Below are 19,889 nucleotides of genomic sequence, written 5' to 3' on the forward strand. Positions count from 1 at the left end.
AAAAACATATGCTATACAATAAATATGTTATCAGACTGTCATCTTATGAAGTTGTTTCTTGGTTAGTGGCTATATATATCTTTATTTGGTCGAATTAGTGATAGCTAGTGACGGAGTAAAAAACTGATGGAGTTAGAAAAGTGCTCTCTTTTGCTGACGTGGTTAGCTAATAGATTTACATATTTTGTCTTCCCTGTAAAACATTTTAAAAATCGGACATGTTGGCTTGATTCACAAGATGTGTACCTTTCATATGCTGAATTGGACTTGTTAATGTGTGAAAGTTAAATATTTATAAAAATTAAAAAAAAATGAATTTCGCGCTCTGCCTTTTCAGTGGAATGTGGGAGGAGTTCCGCTAGCGGAACGGGGGAGTGAGACAGGTTAACATTGCCAAAGCAGGTGAAGTAGATAATAAACTAAAGTGAAATAAACAATAAAATTGAACAGTAAACATTACACTCACAGAAGTTCCAAAAGATTAAAGACATTTCAAATGTCATATTATGTCTATATAAAGTGTTGTAACGATGTGAAAGTACAAAAGGGAAAATAAGCATAAATATGGGTTGAATTTACAATGGTGTTTGTTCTTCACTGGTTGCCCTTTTCTTGTGGCAACAGGTCCCAAATCTTGCTGCTGTGATGGCACACTGTGGTATTTCACCCAGTAGATATGGGAGTTTATCAAAATGGGGTTTGTTTTCAAATTCTTTGTGGATCTGTGTAATCTGAGGGAAATATGTGTCTGTAATATGGTCAAACATTGGGCAGGAGGTTAGGAAGTGCAGCTCAGTTTCCACCTCATTTTGTGGGCAATGTGCACATAGCCCGTCTTCTCTTGAGAGCCAGGTCTGCCTACGGTGGCCTTTCTCAATAGCARGGCTATGCTYACTGAGTCTGTACATAGTCAAAGCTTTCCTTAAGTTTGGGTCAGTCACAGTKGTYAGGTATTCTGCCACTGWGTACTCTCTGTTTAGGGMCAAATAGCRTTCTAGTTTGCTCTGTTWTTTTTGTTCAATCTTTCCAATGTGTCAAGTAACTATCTTTTTGTTTTCTCATGATTTAGTTGGGTCTAATTGTGTTGCTGTCCTGGGGCTCTGTGGGGTSTGTTTGTGAACAGAGCCCCAGGACCAGCTTGCTTAGGGGACTCTTCTCCAGTTCATCTCTCTGAAGGTGATGGCTTTATAATTGAAGGTTTGCGAATCGCTTCCTTTTAGGTGGTTGTAGAATTGAAAGGCTCTTTTCTGGATTTTGATAATTAGTGGGTATCGGCCTAATTCTGCTCTGCATGCACAAGCATTTTGGTACACTCGAATTAACATCTGCTAACTCTCTCTCCCGCTCTCTCCCCCACTCCCTCGCTCTCTCCCTCTTGTACATTGGAGATCCGGGAGATGAGAGAGAGTGGGAAGAAGTTAACAACGGGAGAGAGAGGAGTGGGAGAATGAGAGGAGAATGGGGATGAGGGCGGGGAGAGAGCGACGAGTGGAGATTTGTGTTGTTATTATTGTATTGTATTGATTGTTGTGGACGACCGGGGGAGAGAGAGGTGGGAAAGACTGGGGGATGAGAGAGAAGAGAGAGAGTGGGCAAGAACGGGGCGGGGAGAGAGAAGAGAGAGTGGGAGATCGGGGGGGGGGGGAAGAGATGAGTGGGGAGAACTGGGGGGGGGGAGTGGGAGACGGGAAAGAGAGAGAGAGAGCGGGAGAACACGGGGGAGAGAGAGAGCGGCGAGACCGCAATGTAGGTAGGACAGACGAAGTTAGTTCGGAAAGAAAGCACACACCATATGCTATACGGGGGAGAGAGAGGAGGCGGGAGACGCGAGAGAGATAGAGATGAGTGAGAGCAGGCTGTCATAGCTATTGATGAAGATTGATTCGGTCGGTGTGATGGTGTAAGAGAGTAGAGCGCACATATATCGGGATGATTTAGGACGGGGGAGAGAGAGAGAGGGCGGGAGTATCGAATTAGTAACGATGGGGAAGAGGCTAAGAGATGAGAGCGGGAGTAGAAAAAACTGATGGAGTTTAGAAAAGGTGCTCCTCTTGGTGGGATTGGACGAGACGGAAGGAGAGTGGGTTGAAGGACGTAGGAGGAAGAGAGTTACCGGATTGAGACGGTGGGTATACGCAGCAGCAGAGAGACACAGGAGAGATTTAAAAAATCGGAAACATGTTGGGCGTATGAGATGAGCACGACGCAGAGATTGTGGTGACTTTGTCAGGAATGGAGACGAGAGATTCAGGCACGTGGTTGAGACTGTATGGAGTAGAGAGTACGAGAGCGGGAGACGGGGGAGAGCGAGAGAGCGGGGCGTAGCTGAAAGTCGGGAGAGGAAGAGTATGTGAAGGAGACTGGGAGAAGAAAATTACAAGAAAAAAAATGAAATTTCGCGACTTCGTGGCTGTTTCTAGATGGAGATGTGGAGGGGAGTTCGGCTAGGGAGAGAGAGAGACGCCCGAGAGCGAGGAGGGGAGATAGGAAGACACGGGGTTGATAGAGAGAGACAGAGGCGAGTGCCAGAGAAGACAACGGGTGAGAGAGATGAAAGTAAAGCGGAGAACTGAGAGAAGTGAAAATAGGGCGGAGAAGCATGTAAGCATAAAGAGTTGAAGAGAGATCAGGAAGCAGGTCAATGACACGCAGTAGAAGCGAGCAGAAGTTCCAAAGATTAAAGACAATGTACTCAGTGGGAGAGACGAAGTAGTCATGACTGTGGAAGACTGTCTTTGGAGGGAAATAGAGAGAGAGCGGAGAGGTAGAGTTTGTAATACGGGGAGAGAGGAGAGCGGGAGACACGGGTGGGTGTATGCAAAGTGAGCAAGAGAAGAGGGGGGAAAATTAAGCATAAATTGGGTTTGAATTATAAACAATCGGTATAGTTTTGTTTCTCTGTTCTTATGTCACTGGTTGCCGAGCGTTAAATTCTTGTGGGCAAACAGATCCGAGCCTGCCGGGATGAGATCGACGAGCTCTGGCTCCCAAATCTTGCGGCTGGTGTATGGAGATGCCAAACAACCGGGGAGAAACCGGTGTGGTAAAGAAGTATGATGTCGAGTGTTTGGTGTTTATGTCACAAAAAGAAAAAAAACAACACACAACAAGCACCAGTAGACGGTATGGAGGTTGGGGGGGTTGGAAATGTATAAACAGTATCTGCCAAATGGGGTTTGTTGTTTCGAACCCACAGAGAGATTATGAATTGATGAGAGGGAAGTCGTATTTGTGGTAGAAATCGCTGAGGGGATGAGTAAAATAGTAACAGGATGTGTCACTCTCGTGCATGTCTTCGTGTGTACTGCCGGAGGCGAAATGGTTCAAACAATTGGGAAGAGTGTATGAAGGACTGTAGGGAACGTGCACGCACTCAGTTGTCGTGTAGAGACGAGCCTGTGCAGGTATGGTGAGGTGGTGAGGAGGCAAGATGTGCGACCACTAGACCTCTATGCGTCGTAGTAGAGACCCGAGGCCGCGAGGTCTGCTATCCGGATGGCCTGATTCTGCATTAGCCAAGGCCTGCTCAGCATGAGAGGTTGGGCATGAGTGACCGACCGGTAGAGACAAACGGGGGATTTCCGCTTAAAGATCGTTGGGTTGCAGATGCAAGAAGTGAGTTCAGGAGTAGTACTGGACGGACTGGGGACGAGAGAGTTGAGTACCTGGCGTACTGTAATTAGGGGGCCAGGGATGAGGATTACGTAGCAGGATTTGCGAGCTGTCCTATTCTTTTGTGTGCGAGTCATCTTGCCAAAATCGTGGATCCGGGGAAAGTTAACTATCTTTTTGTGATGTATAGAGAGAGTCAGGACTGGTAGTTGAGGTCTAGATTAGTGTGAGCTCCGTGCTCTGGGGGCTCGGAGATGAGTCGGTGGATGTGAACAGAGCCGACGAGCGGATCGAGCAAGAGATGGAGGCGGAGAGACCGTCTGCGGCCACGCACGCACGAGTAAGTCGAGGGAGACTGTCGGTTACTTGAAAGGTGGAAGGGCCTATTATAATTGAGAAGGTTTTTGGCAATGCCGAGAGGATAGCTCCTTTTAGGTGGGAGAACCGTTGGTAAGAGAGTTAGAAAGGGCTACATTTTAGTGGAGAATTTGTGAATAAGGTGTGAATAGTGCGCGCGCGCTATCCCACCCGCGCCGCTAGTGATTGCATAGAGCTCATGGACAGTTGGGGACAGAGAGAGAAGAAGATGTGATTGGGTTAGAGGAGATGTGGGAGATCGAAGATAGAAGGCCAGATGTAAGACTGAGAGAGGCGCTGCTAACTCTCTCCCGCTCTGCATCCCGACCGCTTCGCGCCATCGCGTCAGACGTGCACTCTAGAGCAGAGAGGATCGCCGCTCGCGATCGCACCCTGTCGTGAACGAGAGACCGGAGCTGAGCATCGTCGGTGAGGACGTGGAGATCTGCTAAACGCCAAGAGAGAGAGAACGAAAGAAGAGGCGGGCAAACGTGGGAGAGAGGAGCAGGGAGAACGTCGGGAGAGAGAGAGCCAGAGACCGGCTCGGGTCTCAGACCGCTGGTGCGCAGATGAAAGAAAAGGATAACCGAGGGACGACGTGGGAGAGAGAGAAGAGAAGAGCACAGAGGAGAGCGTGGCGAGGAGAAGAGAGAGGGGGAGACTGTGAGGAGGCACGCAGAGAGAGAGAAGAGAGCGTGAGACGTCGGGAGAGAGAAGAAGGAGAGGAGAGGACGGTGAGCGCACACACGTAGGGGAGCAGGAGTGGAAGAATAAGAGAGCACGAAACAAGGAGGAGACGAGAAAGGGAGCGAAAAAGAAGCCGCATCTCATTCCGGGAGACGTGGGGAACGTCGAGACCGAGAGTCTAAGAGGGAGCGCGGGGCAGCGTGGAGGCAATGAGAGGGGACGCGGCCGAGACGCTGGAGAACAGCGACAGAATACGGAGAAGACGAGGCAGCGGGCTACGGCCGGAAAGGTGGAAAGGACCGACAGCGGACTTTGGTCAGCAGCTAGATAACCGCGTGAGATGAACGAGCCCGGGAACCATTTGTTCTTTGTGTTTCGAGAACAAGTAAGAAATATAACGGATGGGCGTAGCAGAGGGTACAAGGAGAAAGTCAAGTCTAGTCTAACCAGATATGGAGGGTAGCCCTACCCGTAGGGGCCTGGGACTAGCAGCAGGGAGATATAGAGAGAGAGCGAGCCTGTCCGGGACGGCACTTTAGCCGTACTCATACCAAAGCTACCTAACTCACCGCTCTGTCCTCGACATGGAGACTCATAGATAGGGAATGATGGCAATATCGTAGCCACAGATACGGCGACTATACCTCCCGTGGGAACCCGTTACCCAATAGAATTCGAGCTGCGAAGGAAGGAGAGAAGGAACACATATATGAGGAAAGCAAAGAAGAGAGAGAGCACCGCGGTGCAGTTGCACCAGCAGGCTTCGCGGCGGTACAAACAGTGTTTGGGATCGACCACCGTAGCGTGTTGGGAGAGGCCATACGAGATCTGCGTACGGGAGGGGTGGGGTAAAAGCGTCTCGTGGACGAGGCGGCGGGGTAGGGATTTGGGAGAAAAGCGGCGGTATCGAGAGCGGCCGGGTGGGGGGCAATTGATAGGGCTTGAGAGATGCTTCGGAGTGTTGGAGCGGGAAGACACAGGGTACTCGCGCTATAGAAAGGAAAGTTGTTTTGGGAGGGCAACAAGAGATAAGTTTTATGACTAATGTGGAACCGATGTGAGAGGAGGATTCGAATAATAGCAGAAGAAGGGCAAGGAAACCGTAACGGAGTACAGCAAGCGGGGTGAGTTGTTGCACAAGGGCACAGTTCTAGGCTAGGGCTTGGGGACTTAGGGATAGGAGTGGGATGGATAGAGTGGAAAGACAAGGAAAGAATAAGGAGGGGCGGAGGAAGGAAGACACAACCCAAGGTGTAGCGGTAGCGCTAGGATGGTTGATGAAGTGGGACGTCCAGTCAGGGGCGATGGCCAGCAGGGTCAGGGGTAGTTCTACGTGGGGGGAAGATGGTAAGAGAACCAATGAGCCGTCCCTAGGGTTTTGTATTGGACAGTCAATGTACGCAGAGGAGGTGGAAGCACGCCTGTCCTCTCCGCTACACATGGTGCTACCTACCCTTACAGAGTGCTGTTGAGGCTACTGTAGACCTTCATTGCAAATAAGTCTGCGTTTTAATGCCAATGATTGGTGATGTGGTTATAATTAGTTAGTTCTTTATCTAAAAAAAGAATTCACTGAGGAGTGATGCGTCGTCACCTTCCTCCGCTGAGAGCCTCCACTGTTGGGGACGCATGTCCAACAAAAGGCTTATGAGACATGTTACATGCTTTAGAAGCGTGTTTGTGAGACATCATATTTGTGGCATTAGCTGCTGCTGAATTTTGCAGTGCTTGTGAAGTGAATCTTAGTCGACAGGTTGTGAGGTAATGACCACAAGCCCTGGCTTGTGATGGGTTCAACAGACTGGAATTTAGTGTGGATCTGCAGCTAGAGATGCTGCAGTTTTGTGCGAACTATTTGTGTAGTTCTTTACTGACAGGATACGCAAGACATGATTCGTGTTTGTTCTAGTGACATTGTTTATTTTAAGTAATTCATTTGACTTGCTGGCCGCAATGACGGACACTAACGGCAGAATTGATCCACACTCCTCGGGCTCAGCAGCTCCAGAGAACATGCTCCCACAACACTGTCTGATGCATATATTACGCAGGGAAATAGATTATGCTGGCTGAGGCAGAGCAGGCAGAATATATATTTTTACAACTGATCATTCAATTCGCATGGTGCGCAAGAACAAATGCCAATTAATCGAGTTATCTGGAATGTTATGACGGAGACCGACGTTTATTGAAACCCAAACAATCTTATTTGTTTGCCTAGCAATCAACAAATGTCTCACCATACGAGTGAACAGGAGCATAACGAGTCTGGAGACTGTCATTTGTGACTGAAAACTCGTAAAAGTGGGCTTTCAACAATGTGAAAACTGATAGTGAAGCCGAGAGAGGCTTGTCATGAAGTCATGAACTCTTTCGTCGGTTAGGCGCGGAAGGGTCCTGAGCATGTGCTGACAAGCAGTACTGACTGCAAATTAACAGAAATTAGTCGAAAGACTTGAATGCGCTTTTGACTGAACGTGTTTTGAAAAGATCGGAGTCAATAAAAGAGCGAACTTCCCAATCACTAGAGGGACAGTGGTGACTCCCACTCTGTTTTGGAGCCCAACATTTTTAGCAAAAATACATGTTATTTTTGGCATTAATAGGTGTCACATACCCGTCAGGTATCTGGCAAACTATTTTTTTAAATAATTTATATCATTGAGTTAATAAAGCCCAGCATACAATACGTGGTCTCTTTTTTTCATTTTCTTGAGTAAAGTGCAGCTCCACAAATTAACGTAAGGTGTTTCAGCTATGCTCAGTGTCTTTTTCTGTTGGCAATAACGGAGCGTTGCACCGTTATTGGCTCAGTGTTCTGTCACTCAATGGGAACTCTTTTACATCACTAGCCAGCGTGTAAATGAATCTCTGACAAATCGTACGCACTTTGGGTGTTACATTAGAAGTGGACATCCAAGCCTTTGGTGTTACATTGAAGTGCCCACAAGAGGCTCACAAGGCAATGGCCACAGATAAACATGACGTCAAAAAATACATTATCACAGAGAGGCTGTTGATATGGCTGATCATGTCCAACATCGATACGCTTTCAAGATCTTAGTAGCAGTCCATCATCAATTAGAGATCAAGACGAAAATCTACTGAGTCAACCTTTGGTAATCCATTGCCATAGATGAAGAGCAAATAATTAGGTAACCAAGTAATCGGCTGCTTATCGGCCCAATTGGCATACACATTATCAACAACAAGTTCTGGAAATCGCAAATTTCAACCGAGTGGTTTTGGAAGGAATCAGTGAAGTCGGCCTGTGTGGCTCACATATCGGGTAAGGGGCTCCGTCTTCCCAAGTTTAAAATGATAAACATTAACATTTGACCATGCTTTTGAATGAAGCAGGAATTTGTCCGCGCTCAAAACAAGACTATCATTGTGACTTCAAGTGAGTTAAGACAACTGGGAATCGAACACAGCTCCGACTGGGAAAAATACCGTTTGTAACGGTCCATGCACCGCTAACTCGGAATTGTAATGCTGTCCTCCAGTTGTGTTAGAAAGCACCATAAATCCACATGGCAGACTATTTGATGACAATTTGCCGCACGAAAGGACCTGGGCCCGCCACCTTGTTCGTCAATTCAAGGAAGCACAGCACAAACAGGTGAGGCCTGCAAAAGTGTAAATTGGTATGCTGCTTGCAGAAATTTTACTTGTAATGTGCCAGGAGATATGATATACCTGTAGCTAAGAAATGTAATCATAGGTTGTAATCTCTGTGTAGTAAGATGTTAGTAGCCCATGCGTGCTTCATACCTACATACATTGGTCAATTAGTCCCTTCTTAATTTCACTCTAGTAGTTCTGACTGTTCTAACTCGTAAGCCTTGTAAACTCTGTTTTAAGAGCATGAGTAATCACTGAATATTAAAAAATAGTTTGATGTATCTCCTTATCATGCACCAATTCTATTTAATCCTACGGTTCTGCCTTGGTTGTACAGGGAAGAACACTGTAAAATGGCCAGTCTCCTGAATTCTGTCCCGCTGTACATTCAAAAAGTGCTAAAGCACAATAGTTATATTGACTAACATTATGTCCCCGTCCAAAAAGCTCGACATCATTCCCATGTCTAAATCGAGAATTACAGATCTGCTCTTATCGTTTATTCTTATCTCACATAGGTTTGAGTACATCTCAATTGGCCAGTAAGAAACCACATTTTGTTTAAGCGAAGTCAGCCATATCAGGCTATGTATTTTTAAGAGGCAGTAAATGAAAGAGTTTCTGTTTGTTTTGAATTAACTGTTTGCGCTGCAGACGAGGCTCCATGGATAGCCAGGTGTTAGCCAGTGGGTAAAATGTCTGGGACTGCGCTGTTCGGACACAGCTTATTATGTAAGTCCCTAAACAGTTTTGATTGGGCACCGTTTGTCACCGTTATAGTGGCAATTATGTATGTATTGTCGTTGAGTGTTGTCGTGTGTAGTGGCTGTTGCTGGCATGCATCCACTTATTTTTTTTGTTGCTTCACCAAGATTTACGATGCTAACATCGCCGCCTGCTAGAAAGGAGTTTCTGTTAACCTGAAGCCGTGGTCATAGCATCCGCCCCGGTCCTAGAGTGGTCAGTGAGGAGGGAGGAACGACTTCTCAATAGAACAGTAATCGTGATTCGTTGTCAGATGCTACAGGTAACCTCAGGTCTCAGTGGTAAATGGAAACCTTGCTGCTCTTGGACGCCATTTTCAATGAGTACCAGAATGAATGCTTGGCCTGAAAAGATTCTCAACCTAACACGCTAAAGGCTGCGCCAGTGCTACCAAGCCAACATACACAACGTGACAGCTGAGGTACGAACCACTTTAAACCATTATCCGTTCTGTATCTCACACACGGCAATCAACGTAAATGAGTGGAAAACTGTCACATATGCTAAAAAAACTGAACCCAATACACGAAGTAAGACAATGTACAGAGCGGGGCGGGGGGGGGGGGCTCAATTTTGAAAGTGTCACTGAGCTTTTTGACCCTGTTACACTCGCTGGAGCATGACTTCAACTGACACGCTCGGTTAAACTACCAGCGACCCTCGGTATCACGACCTTGAGACATAAGTTAGGTGGGCAACTAGATAAATCTTGTAGTCTGGGCCACATAGACTGAGAGCCATCTTATGGCTTCCAAGAATTGTGAGGCAAGGCCGTGACCTAAACTAACGCAAAGTAACTAGCGAAAGGTACCTTGGGCTCTTGTCAGCTGGTGGGCAAGCCTAGCTGTATGGATATAGAATGTTAGCCGTTTTGTAATGCTTTAGTGTCCATCGTATCAAGACTGTTGAATCCTTCTTGATGTAATAATGAGAGCATGAACATCGACTCTTTGTTCAATATTTCTCACTATTTAATTTAGATCAAAACCTACCTCAGTTCAGAAAATAAACATTTATTCTTTGAAGTAAATGCCTTTAGTACACAACACTGAATTAAATCAGTTATTCTGAAGAGTTATTTATTTGGGGTTTCAATGTTTTCGATTTCTCCCATGTGTCCTTCTGACCGCACGTGCTTTTAGAAAAAACGTTCCAAAATCCAGTGGTTGATCATAAATGCCTATGCCCAAATAAAGATAAATGCTAAATCTGATCAAACCTTGACAAGAAAAATTACTACGATTTTACTAAATTTTGAGATTCATGAGGAAGCGGAGAGAGGACGGAAAGACAGATCCGCGCCGATGGAAAGAGTAGACCAGAAGTATCTGATCTCCATGTTCATCAGAGAAGATCTCCTTGCAAGATAAAAAAGTCAGCCCTTCAGCATTCTACTTCCCAGTCATTGAGGTGCGTGCCTCACATCTTAGCCCACGTGTACAAGCCACATCCCAGAGTACTTGTAGGTCCTACACAGGGATTCTCATACAGAGAACTGGACGCCGGGCACCTCACACTGGCTCTTCCCATGCTCACCCAGCCAGGTAGCGGCATCACAACACACAGGTTACGAGGTTAAAACTCACAAGTCACCCGTTTCTAACAGTGACACAGGTTAAACCAGCTACCAGTCAATGTTTCTACCAGTACACCCGGTTAATCAGTACCAACACATGTTTCTACAGTACCAGGTTAACCACTACAGTCAATGTATTTCTAGCAGTACCAGGGGTTAACACTACAGTCCATGTATTTCTGCATGTAGCAGGTTTAACACTACAGTCCAGTGTATTTCTAACACTAACAGGTTAACCAACTACAGTCATGCTTTCTACCAGTACAGGTTAAACAACAGGTATCGTTTCTACAAGTAAACAGGTTAACAACACAGTCTGTTTCTACACAGTATCAGTTAACACTACACGTCATCTTTCTACAGTTACAGGTTTAACACTTATAGTCTGGTTTCTACAGTAATCAGGTTTAACATATCAGTTTATGTTTCTACAGTACAGTTAACACTAACAGATCAGTTTCTACAGTACGGTGTAACACTAAAAAGGAGTCATGTTCTAGCAGTACATGGTAACAACTTAACAGTCATAGTTTCTCTACAGTAGCAGGGAGACTAATAAGTCATGTATTTTATACACAGTACAGGTTAACACTAAAGCAGTCATGTTTCCTACAGTACAGTTAACCACTACAGTCCATGTGTCTACAGTACAGTTGTACCACACGAAGTCATGGACCATTTCTACAGGTAGAATTTAACACTAAGCAGTACATAACAAGGTTTCATACTACTCTGGGCCCCCTACTTTATAACTGGCAGTGGGTGGGAACTTGGATTGAGGAAGGAGCAGTTGGGTGTTGGCTAGTTGGTTAGCGAGCGCGTTAAAGGAACACACTAGCTCGTCCGTATGAAGCGGCCATAGTTGCCATGTGGATCTGGAATCGGTACAATAATCAGGGGAGCGAGGAGAGGTAAGACTGGATGTCTTGTGTGTGCTAGTGATTGGTATATATAAACATATATGATACTGCTCTATCTAATATAATATTAGATCATAATAAGCAGAAGAATATGATACAGTCCGAGTATGACGAGCTTTTAGAACATTCTAATAGCAGCATGCAGCGCCCCCACATCTAGATAGAGCATCAGAGCCTAACCCACACATTTCTAAACTAAACATCAGAGCCACTCCCACATGTGCTAATAGAAGATCAGAGCCTCGCCCCAGATTCTAAAATTGAGCAATCCAGAGCTTATACATTCTAAGTAGAGCATACCAGAGCTTCCCCACATTCTTAATAGGGCACAGAGACTTCCCCACATTCTAAAGAAGCACTCCACAGAGCCTTAACCACATTCTAAATAGAAAATCAGAGCCCCTCCCCCACGATTCTAATAGAGCATCAGAGCTCCCACACATTCTAATAGAGCATGAGAGCCTCCCCACATTGAATATAGCATCAAGAAGCCTCCCACATTTCTAGATAGAGATCAGAGCCTCCGCCATAGGTTCATCTAAAGAGCATCAGCAAGACGTTAACGAATCTTCTTCAATAAGAGCATCAGAGCCTTACAACATTCTAGGAGAAGCACAGAGCCTTACCACATTCTAATAGAGCATCAGAGCCTTACCACATTCTAGTAGACGCATCAAAGCAGCCTTACACATCTAAGCGTAGAGCTACACGAGCTTTCCAATTCTAAGTAAGCATCAGAAGCCTTTACCACAATTCTAGTAGAACATCAGAAGCTTACCACATTCTACGAAGAGCAGTGCAAGAGCTTTACCAGAACATTCTAGTAGAAGCATCAGAGCCTTTAGCCAACGAGTTCTAGTAAGAGCCATCAGAGCTTACCACATTCTAGAGAACATCAGAGCCGCACCACATTCTAGTAAGAACATCCAGAGCCTCCCCACATTCGTGCAGTAGAACATCAGAGCCTCCCATCAATTCTAGTAGAACATCAGAGCCTCCCACATTCTTTTAAGTAGACAAATCAGAAGCCTCCCCACATTCTAGTAGAACAATCAGAGCCGCCCCACATTAGTAGTGTTAAACAACATCAGAGCCTTACCACGTTCTAGTAGAACATACAGAGCCTTACCACATTCTAGCGCTAGAGCATCAGGAGCAGGCCTTAGCAACAATTCTAGAGAGCATCAAAGCTTACCACATCTAGTTAGAAAACATGCAGAAGCCTTACCCACATTCTAGTAGAACATCAGAGCCTTACAAACATTCTAAGGACAGCATCGGAGCTTAACACATCATAAGTAAAGAATAACATAGAGCTACCCACATTCTAACGGAGAGCATCAGAGCCTTACCACCAGTTCTAATAGAGCATCAGAAGCCTTAACCTGAAACATTCTAATGTAGAGGCATCAGAGCCTTACCTACATTTTTCTAGAGAGCATCAGAGCCCTTACACAATTCTAGTAGAGCATCGAGCCTTACACATCTAGTGATACATCAGAGAGCCTTACCAACATTCTAGTAGAGCATCAGAGCCTTACCACATTCCTAGTAGAAGCAAGCCAGAGCCTTACCAACACTTCTAGTAGAGCATATAGCAGCCTTGACCACATTACTAGTACATAACACAATTAGTATGAAACATCAGAGCCCTTCTCCACCACTTCCTAGTACGACCACATCAGAGCCTGCCCCACATTCAGTAGAACATTCAGTAGCTCCCACACTTCTAGTACAGCAGGGCATTGCAAGAGCCTTTCACCATTCTAGTAGAGACATCAGAGGCCCTTAACACATCTAGTAGAGCATCAGAGTCCTTCCACAGTTCTAGTAGGAGGCATCAGAGCCTTACCCACATCTCTAGTTTTTACTGCATCAGAGACCCTTACCACACACACGTAGAAGACATCAGAGCCTCACCAAATTCTAGTAGAACATCAGAGCCTCCGCCTCAACATTCTAGTAGAAGCATCAGAGCCTCTCCCCACATTCTATAAAGAATAACCTCAGCAGCCTCCCACAATTCTAAGTAACAGAACATCAAGAGCACACCCAGATTTCTAGGTAAGAGCATCTACAGAGCTCCCACATTTCTAGTAGAAACATCAGAGCCATTACCACATTCTAGTAGAACAGTCAGAGCCTTACCTACACATCTAGGACAGCATCGGAGCCGTACCTCACATTCAAGGTAGAACATCAGAGCCTTACCAAGCATTCTAGGAGAGCATCAAGAGCGCTACGCAAACAATTCTAATAAGAGCTACCAGAGCCTTACCACATTCTACGTAGAGACATACAAGAAGCCTATACCACATTCTAAGTAGGAGCATCAAGCAGCATGCGACCACATTCTAAGTAGAAGCAAGCAGAAGCCCTTACACATACAATTCTAGGTAGAACATCACACCCTAACCTAACATTGCTAGTCGAGCCATCAAGCCTTTAGCCACAATTCTACGTAGAGCATCAGAGCCTTAACCTACATTCTCGTAGAGCATCAGACGCACCTTACCGCAATCTAGTAAACAGTCAGAGCCTCACCCACAAAATTCTATGTAGAAACAATCATGAGAGCCTCCCACCACCATAGTCTAGTAGAATACATAAGAGAGCCCCCACAATTCTAGTAGAAAACATCAGCAGCCTTAGGAGCGACATTCTATAAGACCAGCATCCGGAGGCCTTACCACATTCTAGTAGAAACATCAAGCCTCACCCACATTGCTAGAAGAAGGCATCTCAGCCTCTCCACATTCTGAGTCAGGAGCACCAGAGCCTCGACCCACAGGTTCTAGGTCGAGCAGTGCAGACCTTAAGCCAACATTCTAGTAAAGACATCATCACAGCCTTCACACACGACGTTTCTAGGAGAGCATCGGAAGCCTTACGAATTCTAATAGAGCGATCAGAGCCTTCAACACATTCTAGGAAGAGCAAGTACAGAGCCTTACACATTCTAGGAGAGCATCGGAGCCTTACCACATTCTAGACATCAGGAGCCTTTACCACATTCTAGTAGAGCATCACGAGCTTCACACAACATTCTAAAGGAGAGCCATCAAGAGCCTCCACATTCTAAGAGTAGCACCAGAGCGCTCCCCACATTCTAGGAGAGCATTCAGAGCCTCCCCACATTCTAGTAGAGCACCAGAGGCCTCCCACATTCTAGTAAGAGCACCAGAGCCTGCCCCACATTCTAGTAAGTACATACAAGAGCCTCACACGTGAATGTCCCTCGCCGTGCTGCCCAGGACAAACAACACAGGAATCTAACACACCACACTGGCCACTTGCTGGGCACAGACAAATAAACGACATACCTTTTTTCAATAGCAGACATTAGGCCTGGTGTAGAGTATTTTTGTATTATTATACATAGAAACAACTGACTATAGCTGAGGAGCAGAGGCTGTAGTGGTTTCCAGAGTATTCTTGTAAATTCCAACAGTAAGGGGTCAGAAAGTACAGAGAAGACTTCAGTGATATCACCCTTCACACACAGGCTTTTTTTCCCAATTGTCAACCTGGGGGATAATGAGGAGGTAAGGATTTAACTCAAAGGCGTTGATCCGAAAAGCATGCCGCATCGCTGAAAACATTTAAAGGGCCAGACATCTGGCAGTGTTTACCGGGAAACGTCAAGCGAAACATTGGCTTTTTAAAAAAAAGGCACATTGATAATTAATGCGGCCATATCTTTATCAATCATAAACAACTAGTGGTGACTGAGTACGTCTGTGAGAGGACTCCGCAAGGGTGCCTATGTCCTTTATCAAATAGACAACTGACTGAGTAGCCTCATGTGAGAGGACTCACAGGGTGCCTGTCTTTTATACAATTCAACACTGACTGAGTACCTCGCTGTGGACCTCCAGGAGGTGCCTGTCTTATCAAATTAACACTGACTGAGTACCTCTGTAAGAGGAACGTCCAGGGTGCCTGTCTTATCAAATTAACACTTTGACTGAGTACCTCTGTAAGAGGACCTCCAGGGTGCCTGTCTTATCAAATAAACACTGACTGAAGTAACCATCTGTAAGCGGGACCTCCAGGGCCTGTCTTATCAAATAACAACACTGACTGAGTACCTCTGTGGACGGAACTCCAGGGTGCCTTGTCTTTATCAAATTAACAACTGACTGAGTACCTCTGTGAGAAGGAGCTCCAGGGTGCCTGTCCTTTTACCAAATTTAACACTGACTGAGAGTACCCTCCTGTGAGAGGAACCTCCAGGGTGCCTGTCTTTATAATAAACACTGGACCTGAGTACCCAATCTGTGAGAGGACCTCCAGGGTGCCTGTTCTTTATCAATTAAACACTGGCTGAGTCCCTTGTGAGACTCTAGGAGTGCCTTCCTTTTCACATCTGTGTTGGGTCAGGCAAGGTCTGCGCTTCTCTGCAGGTGGTTTCTGAGTCAGTCCGGCCGTACAGAGCTCCGATGACTCCAATGAAGATATCACTCCCACAAAAAGACGTTAATCTATAGCGAGAGGCAAGAAACACAAATAGTAAAGAAGACAGACAGCCCTAATGGAAGAGACCCATCAGGAATACCGAATGTGTTGTTCTATACCACCAAACTGAGCGTTTTCCTCTCATTGTCACATGGCTGACCACTCTCGTCGCTTGCGAAGTGAGAAACATCACCGTCACACTTAACGCGAAACAAAATATATTATATATATTCGCAACAATATATTATGTTGTATAGGTGCACACCGTCCCATAGTGTCATCGACGCAAAAGAAACTCTACCCAAAATCCAGTAATTTTCGATATGCACAGAAAGGTGTTAGTGGTTTGCAGTATGTTGCGTGGCACAAATTTGTTTACATCCCGTTTAGTGAAGCCATATTGGTCCTTATGGCCAAGATAATCCATCCATCCCTGATAGGTGTGGCAAATCAAAAGAGTGATCTAAACAGCATGATCATTACACAGGTGCATCCTTGTGCTGGGGACAATAGAATACCACTCTAGAAAAATGTTAGGTCAAACACAATGAACACGAAAATCTTTCTAATCGAGGGGATGTGAGTTTGTTATGCTGGACTGCCAGTAGTGTCCACGCAGAAGCTGTTGCCAGAGAATATAAATTTTATATTTCTTTAGCCACAAGCCACCTCCTTTAATTGAGAATTTGGCAATACTCTAACAGGCCTCAAGACTGCGAGAACCAGTGTAATCACAGCCAAACGCACGGACCATCCCATCCGGCTTTCTTCACCTGCGGGAATGTGATCTGAGAGAGGGGGGGGGGGTGCTTAGAATTATTCTGCCTGTAAATAACCACTTGGAGGAAAATCTATTAATAATATGGCTGGGCCTGGCGCCAATGAGTGGGAGGCCCACGGTGGGTCATGAACATCGCCTTGCCCAGGTCATGCTAAATCACACTGATAGAACTAATGAAAATTTATTCAATTGACGATTTCTTTATATTAATACTGTAGCTCAGTAAAATCTTTGAAATGTGATTAAGTTGGTAGTGTACAGCACACTGCAGCCAGTCACTGAAACACATCTCACAAACACGCATAGTTCAGGGACTTTTCTAACCTTGGTCAGTCTCTTCGCAAATTCTAGCAGGAGAAGAGTAAGTGTACCATGATATACAGTAAGTTATATACATACTTGTACAGTATATAGTATGAGTACACGAAGTCTAGACAGACATGAACCATCATATACAAGGGGCACTGCCCGCGTATACTAGAACGCTGGGTCATAACTGTTTACTATGGACTTCAGTTACTTTCAAATAAAACATACAATTTACAGAACCATACTGGAAAATTACTGGAATAGCAAATACAATATTTGTTAGAAATTTCAGTAATACTCACAGGTAGAGTGCAGTCCAGTCATTTCTAAAAAGAGAGCATGATGCCAGGGTTACAGGTGTGTTAGTACAGGTAATGATGCTATGACGAATGGTCCACCTGTGGCCAATATAAAGTTTGATTAAAGCATGTGATCCGACTTGCCAAGTCGAACAGATCTCCTTGTTCGCAAAGCATCAACGCAGGAACACAAAAGCACAAAAGAATTAGGCGTCACTCTTGGCAAACATCAAGTAACTAAAATCTCACGCAGCTCAAAACCACATACTGTGATGTGCACGTCCTCCTTTGAGTCAAGTCACCACAGCATATGAAGCCAATTTTAGTATCATTTGTGTTTTATTTTCTCTGGGGTCAATTTACCGGCTTATGTAACTTAATACTGATTGTTGCGTAAAACATTAGATCAATTCTCCGATAGGCACACATGATTTAAACCAGTGCTTACTTCAGCCAGGATGGCCATCTTTTCAGTTTTCGACTGTTTTCATTCAGGAAACTATTTTGGCCGCGGATCCACGTTACCTCTTTTGTTGCACTGGGACAAATGAGAGAGCTTTTGTGCATAACTGTAAAAAATAACAGTACTGAGCGTTTAAACCAAGAAAATGTGTTAATTTTTTCCAACTAACAGACCAATGTCAGTCTTCTATTTGAATTACATTTTGTTTTTGCGGTTTTTCTGTGAGCTCAAGTGCGCCTGTTCCCTGGAGATAAATCAGATCCAGTGAAACTGTGGTAATGTAATAGGGGTTGTAGTTTGCAACAAGGCCCAATAATTCTAACATAGTGTTAAGTGCATAACATAGTAAATACTACAATAACCATTTAATCCAATTGCGCATACACACTTCTTTTATATAACCTGGTACAGAAGACCGTGCGAATTGTGAGGGGATATAAAAAAAAAAAAAAAGAGAGAGCTGAATTGCAAATAGTGTCGGGGAATTTTCCTATATCTACCCCAAATGAGGAGAGTTTACAATATCTTATACCATGCACCAGTTCAGAGCTTATACTTACATTTTCATCTTTAATAATACTGAAGCTTTACACATGAGGCCTGTGAAAATTCACCAATTCACTATTAAGTAATCGCAATTGTTTGAGACAGTCCCTACAAAAGAATACCAAGATCTTTTATATGCACAAGATACCACCTCTTCAACTTACATGAGTACAGTGATCAAACTTCCATGATTACTTGAGAAAGGAGTATCCCTCTTAGCACAGAATGCATTCGCTAATAAATATCCCTCAGGGCCAGATTTGTCTCTAAAACGAGGTTCTTAATCAAAGATCAAAATGTGTTTATTATGCCCTAGTGTCGTACATCAGCTGATATCTCGAAGAGTTGCTGTCACATAGAACCCAGCCTAAAACCACAACACAAGCAATGCAGGTGTAGAAGTCACGGTGGCCTAGGAAAAAAACATCACCTAGAAAAGGGCCAAACCTAGGACGAAACAATAGAGAGGAACCAGGCTATGAAGGGGGTCGCTCCAGGTTCCTGCATGTCTGGCTGGTGCCCGGGTGGAGATGATAACAGAACAGATCGGTGGCCAAAGTTCAACCATGTTCGTACTAAATGAACAGCAAATGGTCAAATAAATAACAATCACAAGTAGTTATTCGAGGGGTGCAAGCAACTCAGCATCTCAGGAGTAAATGTCAAGTTTGGCTTTCTTTAGCACGTCCGGCTGAACAGGTCAGGGTCCAGGTAGCCGCAGCAGAACCCAGTTGAAACTGGAGCATGCAGAAAGGCCAGGTGGAGCTGCGGCGACAGCCAGGCGTCATCATGCCAAGGTTAGTCCTAAGACGCATGGTCCTAGGTCAGGTCCCGAGACGAGAGAGAAGAAAAGAGAGAAGAAGAAGCCATTTGAGAGAGCATACTTAAATTCACACAGGCCCCAAAGTATTAAGACAGGAGAAGTCCCCAGATATATACAAACTGACCTCAAGCATCCCGCCGCACACATTAAGCTAACTGGCAGCATAAATACGGAGCTGAGAGGAGGGTCAGGAGACACTGTGGCCCCATCGCTGAATACCGGAGCCCGGACAGGGCAAAACAGGAAGGATATAAACCCCACCGCACTTTTGCGCAAAGCACGCCCCAACAGCCACCTAGAGGATGCACAATCTTCTAAACCACGAACTGTAACATTCCTGAGACAAGCCGGAGATAGCCCACAAAGATCTCGCGCCACAGCAAAACCAAGGGGGGCGCCAACTGCCGAGACGGGAAGATTCCACGTCAGTGACTCACCCACCTCAAAGTGACGCACCCTCCTAAGGGACGGCTATGAAGGAGCACCAGTAAGCCAGTGACTCGCACCCCTGTAATGAAGGGTTAGAGGCAGAGAAATGCAGTGGAGAAAGGGGAAGGGCCAGTAAATTGTGCCAGAGACAGCAAGGGCGGTTTCGTTGTCCAGAACCTTTCCGTTCATGACTCACACTGAACTGCCTGAGGCCCAGACTACACTCAATCATATGAACGC

The 19,889-nt window shown here is 45.3% G+C and overlaps 1 protein-coding gene across 5 annotated transcripts in view; it reads right to left on the minus strand.

Annotated features, from left to right (window-relative positions):
- The window catches only part of LOC111950127 (active breakpoint cluster region-related protein), a 237,659-nt gene that overhangs the window by 134,045 nt on the left and 83,725 nt on the right, over window positions 1-19,889 (minus strand). The gene's annotated exons all lie outside the window — the stretch shown is intronic.

Source organism: Salvelinus sp. IW2-2015, linkage group LG23 (genome assembly GCF_002910315.2).
Source record: "Salvelinus sp. IW2-2015 linkage group LG23, ASM291031v2, whole genome shotgun sequence".
Taxonomy (NCBI): domain Eukaryota; kingdom Metazoa; phylum Chordata; class Actinopteri; order Salmoniformes; family Salmonidae; genus Salvelinus; species Salvelinus sp. IW2-2015.